Source organism: Pteropus medius, unplaced genomic scaffold, assembly GCF_902729225.1.
Source record: "Pteropus medius unplaced genomic scaffold, Ma_sr-lr_union100, whole genome shotgun sequence".
NCBI classification, from domain to species: domain Eukaryota; kingdom Metazoa; phylum Chordata; class Mammalia; order Chiroptera; family Pteropodidae; genus Pteropus; species Pteropus medius.
Genome location: NW_024352785.1, coordinates 3,829,907 through 3,838,690, shown reverse-complemented (window position 1 = coordinate 3,838,690; position 8,784 = coordinate 3,829,907). Strand labels below are relative to the sequence as shown.

At 36.9% G+C, this 8,784-nt stretch overlaps 1 long non-coding RNA gene across 1 annotated transcript in view; it reads right to left on the bottom strand.

The window, feature by feature from the left end:
* Window positions 1-3,665: 3,665 nt before the first annotated feature.
* Window positions 3,666-8,784, bottom strand: part of LOC120590794 (uncharacterized) — a 538,201-nt gene continuing 533,082 nt past the window's right edge. The window contains exon 7 of the long non-coding RNA XR_005649770.1: window positions 3,666-3,747. This is a non-coding gene — a long non-coding RNA (uncharacterized LOC120590794). The remainder of the gene's footprint in view (window positions 3,748-8,784) is intronic.

Sequence of the window (8,784 nt, the reverse complement as noted above, 5' to 3'; positions counted from 1 at the left end):
TTCTCTGCGTCCTCTCCAACATTTGTTATTACTTGTCCTGTTGATTATAGCTATTCTAACACGTGTGAGATGGTATCTCATTGTGGTTTTGATTTGCATTTCCCTAATAGCTAGCGATGTTGAGCATCTTTTCAAATATTTGTTGGCCATTTGTATGTACTCCGGGACATTCTTATTGTCTTCTATTAGACTCTCTACAATTTTTAATACCACCCGTCCTCCTTCCTCCCCCTGGCACATTTAAATTTAGAAAGCTAAGACCTCTGTCTGGGAGCACACTTCATTCCGTATTTATTTTCTGGTGAGAGTGATATTTTCCTCTGGCTGATAGTTTTTCAATCTACAACTAGAAAATACTAGCACTAGAAGTAACCTTAGAGACCATCTAAATTCTTATTCATACTCTTGTTCTATTGTTGAGAAACCCAATGGTCTGGTGAGTCAAGCAGTTTGCCTGAAGTCATTTCATTACTTAGTACTAATGACTAGAGTCTTTATCTTCAAAGGCCTAATCCTCTACTCTGTGTTTTATATTCTCTTTAAATTCTATACTGAAAGTCACACAGCAAGACAAAGCCAGTGTGTACTCACAAAGCATTGCATCAATCATTCACCAAATATTTATTGAACACCTATATAAGCATGGCACTGTGCTGGTACATAACTAATACACATGAACAGCCTGATTTAAATGCAAACCAAACATGATTAACTATTGTAAACCATTTATAAATTCTATATTCTTTTCCTAAGAACAGAAGGAAAAACAAAAACTCTTGTACTTCATAATATACAGAGTGTCAAATTTAGAAGGGAGAATATCATCTGTTTATTGTGTTGAGTTATGGATTTCTTGAGTTTTATATAAATGTTTTGGTATAAAAAGAGACAGGTTAAGTTTTAGTGTTTGTAAAAAAAAAAAAAATGATGGGAATTAAGACCATTCTCAGAACAGCTACATAGTGGATAAGAGGTTACAAAAATTTAGACTTTAGAAGATAATTGCTACAATATTAATTCTACCTGTTTATTTTTCAGGTAGCTTTTTATTATAGCTTGAAAGGACTGGATATCCATGCACTGTCTGAAATTACTCTTGACTTCATTAGAGGGAATATAGAAACATGGAGGTCTTTATTCTGCAGTTTCTTTATTAAATTCTCCCCTTCAGTTTCAGCTTTCTGTGGTTATTTTAAATAGCAAGCACTGGAGATAATAGCCAAGCTTGACAGTAAACGCAAAGGTGGAAGTGACTTGCCCAAACCACAACCCACGGTCAAAAGAATCTTCATTGATTTGAAGATAAGAGTCATGATGTGATGTTGAAAGGGCACTGTTTTGAAGTCGGAAGTCTGGGTGCTCTCCCTAGTTCCAGCTCCTCATTGCTATGTGACATCAGGCACGGTGCCTTACCCTGGATACTCCTCACCTCTCCAATAAAAACTCTTTCCCTTCCACAGCACAGTGTTGTTTTCTGGATCAAAGGAGATCACTAATATAAAGGTGCTTTGAAAACTCAAAGACCTTTGAAAATATAAGATGATTATTCCCAAAACTCCAGACTTTTGACCAGTGACAAAAATATTTACCTTGTAAAAGTTAATATTTCCTTCTTTTGTGTGTTGAGAATCTGTATGCACATTTTACTCCATTGAAACAACTTCTGTCACCCTTCCTTTGAAACTGGCAGGAGATGGATTCAGCAGTGGTGGAAAAGAGCAGGCCTCTCTGATTCCTTCAAAGAACCGAGATTGGGAGTGGATTTTATCAGAGAGGCTCAGCCTGAGGAACACCAGAGACAGTAGCCCTTGGACTGCCACCAGTCGTCTTCCTTTCCCGCAATCATGGAGACATAACAGACAACTGATGTGAGTCTCCGAGTCATGTTTGCTATGTTTCCAGATGGTGGCTGATGCCAAATATTTTTTGCCAGTGCTGTAGAATCTGTTGTGTCATGGTAGAAAGGACTAAAAATTCCTTCATAATGCTGGATTCTGAAGAACTTTCTTTTTCACATTTCATTGGTTCATTCAGGAAGAATTCACTGAGTGGGCACCATGCTGAGTGCTTGAGATATAGGACAATGTGGTTGGGAAGAGAGATGCCATGGAATAATTATATGATGCAGTTAGAGTTCTGGGCTGAGGTAGTTAAAGCTAAAATACCTCCTCTACAACCATGTCCCTTTGCTTGGCAGAAGATATGTACCCCCAGAAAACACCTATATAAAATGGTGGAGGTTCTGTTAGCTTGACCTGTGTAGAACACATTTTTCACCCCTAATCTGCCCTGGCTCTAGTCAGCATTTAGCATTGTGAAGACAACAGAGTGAGAAATAAATTTTGGGTTTGTCTGAGGTAGAAGCAAGCGGTTATTTTATCTCAATATATTTATTTGGCAAATACTTAATTAATATGCAAGACCTTTGTCCTCAATCAGCTTGAATTCTAACCAGGGGCACAATGGTCACAGCGTAGAAATTCCTACCCTGGGGCAGCCATTTTATTATAAAGGTCCTGTGTCAGGCACCAAATGCAGTCTGAACAAACGGCATGCCCATACATGCATATGTTATTTTTTAGCTGCATGTAGGAGGTATTATGATTGATAAAATACAAATCCACTAAAGTCGCTAAATTCATTGTGTCTCTTTATTATTTTGTATTTTATTTTTACCTATGTGATTATTTTATGATATGCCCTTCCCCACTTTAGTGTAAGCTCCATGAATCTGTTTTTATACTCCATTAAGTCCTTGGGTACTCAAAAAACATTTGTTAAATGTTGATTATGTATATTTTCTCAACCAACAGGTTGAGAAATTAAAAATATCATGTTCTGCCTCTTGAAATTTTATAATGTTAAAAAGGTGTCCTGATTTGGGTTGAGGTTGAGACTCTGAGTGTGGGACAATAAACGAAAGATACGAAAGATACATAAGATAAAGAAAGAAAACAGACCCAGGTTAGAAGTGGCAGGATACAAAGACTTAAAGCTAATGGGTTAAGAGATAATTAGCTACGGAATGTCACCTCTGCCTAGTCTCTCATTGTCTTACATTGCTTCGTACTCTTTACATTTCCAAAAATTCTGACAAATCTTGCCTCATATGAGATTTACAATAACACTACGAGTAGCCAGGTAAGAAGTGGTGCAGAATGGCTGCTGCCTGGTTCTTTACTCTTAAGGCTTTACAGAATTGCTGATGCTTTGAAGGGACCTAAGAGATCATCTAATCCTACAAGCATCATTTTAGACTAAGGAAACAGAACTCCCCAAATGCTAAGGTTCCTGTCCAAGGTCACACAGCTAGATGGTGGCAGAGGTAGGACTACGGTCTAGTCTGACTCATACTCTTTCCATCACTTTGCTGCTTCTTGGTTGGGGTCAGGTTCATCATCCCTCAAATATTTGATTTGGAAGGAGAATATGGTATAAATTAAGGAGGTATGGATTTGAATTTATAGTTTATGTCATCAATCTTCTGTTTTCATTCAATCTTTCAAAATATATGCTCCTCCACACAGCAAAAGCTCAAGAGTCAGCCAAAAATACAACTTTGACTGTGAACCTGATGTTAATGTTTATCTAATTCTACTGAAGATCATAATCTTTAAGTCAGCATATATTTATTCTTTTATAATAAATATGCTACTCACCTTAATAAGAGTAAGTGAATATGTTCTTTATCATTTAGCATTCTTCCTCCACAATAATTCCCTTCTGAAGCCAATATCATTGCCAATTCTGCATTAAGAAAGATAAAGACATAAACAGTGTTGTAATAAATATCTGGCAAGCAATAGAGACACTATTTTAAAGGAAAATTGTCTCAAGATACTTTAATGCTTTCTATTGCTACGGTTGCAGAATTACTTGAGGGCACATTGGGGCACATTGCTAAGGAGACCTCTATTACATCTACTAATGAGATTTATAAGAGCACTAATAGGTAAATCCAAACCTAACTCCATCAATAATGATGTGAATTAATGCAATTCGAAATATTAAACTTGGGGTTATAAATATTCATGCAAATTGTTTATTATGTTTTAAATATGTGTGCAAAATAATATGATGCATATATTGACATGACAAAGCAAACTATCATCTACAGAGTGAAAATTCTGATCTCAGTTAAACGTACAACCTTTAGTGACACACTGCTCTTCTCGACTGAAGAAGAAATGTGTAATACCAACTAGAGATTTAAGGACAGACGGTTAAAGTATTTTCCAACACCATCCCAAGGCCATTGATTCACAGTCTTTGTCATCAGCCTGAGCATTGCATGTAAACTCAGCTGCTGGGATCAGAGGAGTACCAGTCATTTGGTGAAGAATGGGGAGATTAAAAAATGATACTGGTGAATGGCTCAGGCATGGAGAAACTGGAAAAATGTATCATGGCAGCATGATTAATTCACATTCAGTAAATGTCTAAGGGGGAGAGAGAGATTTCTATGTAGGCAGAAATGAATGTGAGTCCATGCTATAAAAGTATGTGGTCACAGCACTGAATATCTTAATAAACTTCACCATTGAATGATTTAAGAAATCTAAGCCATTTCGATTTTTTTTTTCATGAATGCCTTACTTTATAGCTCTTCTTGGAGGTCCTGCTTGATAAATAAAATTGCTCCATTATTAGGTCTTTGTGGTCCTTAAATATGAAAATTCATTTAGATGAAGATGAATATAAGCCTGATTTTTACTTAGTTTCAGTGTCATTCAATTTCTTAGGTGTTTATTTTAAATATGTGTTCTGTTGCACTATTTGGCTGTAGAGTTAATATATTTCTTACAAGTCAGAATAATTAGGAGAATATACTGCATTTCCCAGGTTTATTAAAGAAACAAGTTCATTATGTGCTTTTAAAAATTTTTTTACATGGATAAAATTATTGGATAGCTTATTTTCTTTCTCTATGGACTATTTTAAATATAATTGACTATGTCTATGTTGATTTTATTTATTAAGATGTGATTTATGACTGTTTAATGCTTTAGTCTGTGTTTTGCCTCTAATAGCTCAACCTCAGATGGCATTTTGGTTTCAAAGGTAGCCATTCGTCTTGCTGCTATATAGCATACTCAAGGAAAGCCATGTTAGACTTGCAAATAAACACTCTCAAGTAGACACTTGATATGTGATCATCTCATATGTGTGTTTGTATTTTCTGTATACAACCATTTCTTCCTTTTTATTCTACACATTTAAAATCTCATGCCTTTATCACCTTCCTCATTTCTTCCAAAAATGGTTTATTCTCTGAAATTTTCCATCAAGGGCATCTTGCTTCAATGATGCAATCCTTGTGCACATGTACTTCTGCTTCAGAGAATTTCCAACCCAGGAAAGGCATCTTTCTCTACTCATGACAATATTCCTTGTCATTCTAATCTACAAATACCTACAAATCAGATGTTTGTGCATTTAGCCAAAGTACCTCAAGTTTAGAAAGAGATGCAAGAAAATAAAGGATAGTCAACTAGTTAAATCTTTTCTTGCCCTTAGATTTTTCCACACCTAATAATCACCATTGTCTGTTTAGATAAATTCAACTACAAAATGGTAAAGAAGCAACTTTTATGTCTCTCACTGGAGTTCTTTCAAAGTATGTCTTTTTAGCTTTAAATATGTATACATTGTGCAGAAACAGCAGCAGCAGCAGCTCCAAACCAGAAAAGATCATGGAAAAGGAATAATGAGATATAGTGAAAGAATCTCAAATCAGTACCAGATGCTGAACAATTAGGTTCAACTGCTAACAGGTGTGTAAAAGAGCCCATGTACAATGTTACCTTTTGTCAACGTGCCTTCCAAATTTTCAGAGTACTTGGGCTATTTAGAGGAAATGCTGTGTGTGTGTGTAGAGTAAATTAGGTGTGTGTGTGTGTGTGTGTGTGTGTGTGTCCATCCATCTAGGATAAAACTTATTCTCTTTATACATCTCCTTTCAATTGAAAAAAAATTAAGTACTCATATCACACAGGCATGGAGTCATGGGTGAAGGGGAATGGAAGGGAGCAGTAGTTCACAAATTGTGGTCCTTAGATCTGCAGGTATTCTTGGAGGGCTTCTGGGATGATAAACCCTTCAAAATGCATACCTTTTTGTTTTTTTCCTTTGCAATAATTCTTGGGTGAGGTTTCAAAACTTTCATGAGCTTTTAAAAACAGTCTGCGACTCCTCTTCTTCAGTTTTAAATTGATGTGGTCAAAACTCATGAACTTCTAAGTCAATTGTCCCCATATTAGAAGCCGTGCATTATTACAGTAAGTCCTCACTTAATGTCGTCGATAGCTTCTTCGAAACTGTGACTTTAAGCTTAGCGACTTAAAATGAAAACAATTTCACCATAGGCTAATTGATATAAACAAGGGTTAAGTTACTTTGAAAGATTTCCGGTTACAAAAAAAGCCAAACTTCTAAATAAAGACCCAAATCGCCTCTAATATTAAACACTGAAAATAAATGTGAGTTATATTTACATTTAAGAAAGATTAATAAAAATAAGTAAGATAATTATTTTCCAACCTGCTTATTCCAGTTCAGAGTCATGGGTGGCTGAAGTCCATCCTGGCAGCTCATGGCACCAGGTGGGAACCAGCCCTGAACAGGACACCCTTCCATCACAGGGCCACTCACACTCACACCCACACTTGCTCAGACTGGGACAGTTTAAACACACCAATGAACCTAATGTGCACATCTTTGGGATGTGGGAGAAAGCTGGAGTACCCAGAGAAAATCTATGCAGAAAGTGCAAACTCCATGCTGACAGTAGCCCCGGAGGGGAATCAATTTATTTATTTATTTTTTATCGTTATACCAAACATTGAACAAAACACTGTTATTCAAGGACCTGCTGTACTTCACTTTTCTGAACATTTTTTTTATTTTTTCATTTATAAACCAGGGATAGTGTCACTGACCTCATTTGCTTATTTGATTATTTAAAGCAGTATTTTCTAAACTTCAATGTGCATGTTAACCACGTGGGAGCTTGTTAAAGTGAACACTGCTTCAGTAGGCCTGGGGTGGCACATGAAATTCTGCATGCCCAAAAAACTCTCAGGTGATGTTGATGCTGTTGTTCTGCCTACCACACTTTAAATGGTAGAGATTTAAAACTCTGCTTCTCAAATTTGACTGCACATTGGAATCACATGGGAAGTTTTAAAAAATTCTTATATCCGCGCCCCATGCCCAAAGCTCATGATTTAATTGGCAAAGGGTGCAGCCTGGGCATCAGGATATTTTAAAGCTCCCCAGAGGCTCTGAATGTGCAATGAGGTGTGAGAATCACTGATTTAAAGCACAGTGCCTGATACGTATTATGTGCTCTATAATCATTAGTTTTCTTAGGAGGCTCTTCAATTATCGGGGTAGGGTGATGAAAATAAAAGACTGACATATTCTTTCCAGTGGTATAAAACTGAAAAGATTGCTAGTGACGAGGCAAGTTGAATTCCATTCTGCAACAGAATCCCATTCTGAGACCAGGGGTGTGGTTTCTTATCGTTTCTGTTTCTTATATTTAAACAAGTGGGAGAAAAGGGATCATTATGTTTTAACCTCACATATTTGTTTGGAAAATTAAAGTTTATAAAATACTTTGAGACTTACAGATTAAAGGGTATTCAAGACATTTAAAATATACAAAGGGAAAGGATGGATACTCTAAAAATTTTCAGTAATTGACTCAAAACAAGGGCAGATAATGTTGGGGTAATAAGGAAGAAAGGTGGTGGTGAGGGGGATGTTGATGTTGGCATGGAGAAATGATACAATAGTTTATAATGGTTCATTTTACTGGCCTTGGTAATTTTTAAAGGCTTTCTTTTCTAGTGGGAGACTAAATTTCATCTCAGAATCTAGGTTTCTGAAGTATTCCTAACCAGGCACAGGCTGCGAGAGCCACCCCTGACTAAACTGTTATTATCACCAATCCTTGCCAGAAAAAAAAACTCCCAGCCTTTCAAAAGAGACCCTTTGGGAGTGTTTGAAGCAAGTGCTTTGAAATTTGTAAGTGTTGATCTCATTTATGAGTGTCCAAATTCTTTGAGAGTGAAGTTCCTTGCCATTACTATAAAACATCAAATATTTAGAGAGGCCATTAATTGAGGTGGGGTCCAATATGGTGTGTGTAAAAGGGAGTAAGCTCCTCTGTGCACTGGATTCAAGTAGATGGAGTGTAGAGATAGGATTCTTGGCCAGACATCTTCTATTCCCACCTCCAGATCGAGCCTTCACTCTGCTTCACCCTGCTCCTGGCCCTGGAGGCTGACCTACGTGGGCTTGATGAGTGGGCTCCCTTGTCTTATGACCTTAGGTTAGATTTGGTTAATGGGGTGCCCTAGCATGAGACACAGAGAGGGAGGAGAGAGAATGGGAGGTTTTATTCCTCTAGGTCCCTTCCTAACTATTCCCTTGGGGCTGACTACTCTCCTGGACTAAAAGTCACAGCTTCTTTAAAGGTGGCCCTCTTCACAAGGCTGTCTCCTTCTTGGTTCTACTATCTTCCCTTTTCCTACCCCTTCGAATTTATGATGGTGACAGCTGTGTGTTACTGAATGCAGAGTACTGCACTTTTGCTTATTAGTTTCCCTAAACTCTGCCTGTGATTTTGTAAATAGTCCTCTATTAAACCATACTTAGATTATTCTTATTTGGAACATACAGAAACACTTTTTTTATTTGTGCAAGTACCTCATCTATCTCATTTGCTGTTGTACATTCATTGGCATTTTTTGAATAAACAAATAAATAAATGTTTGA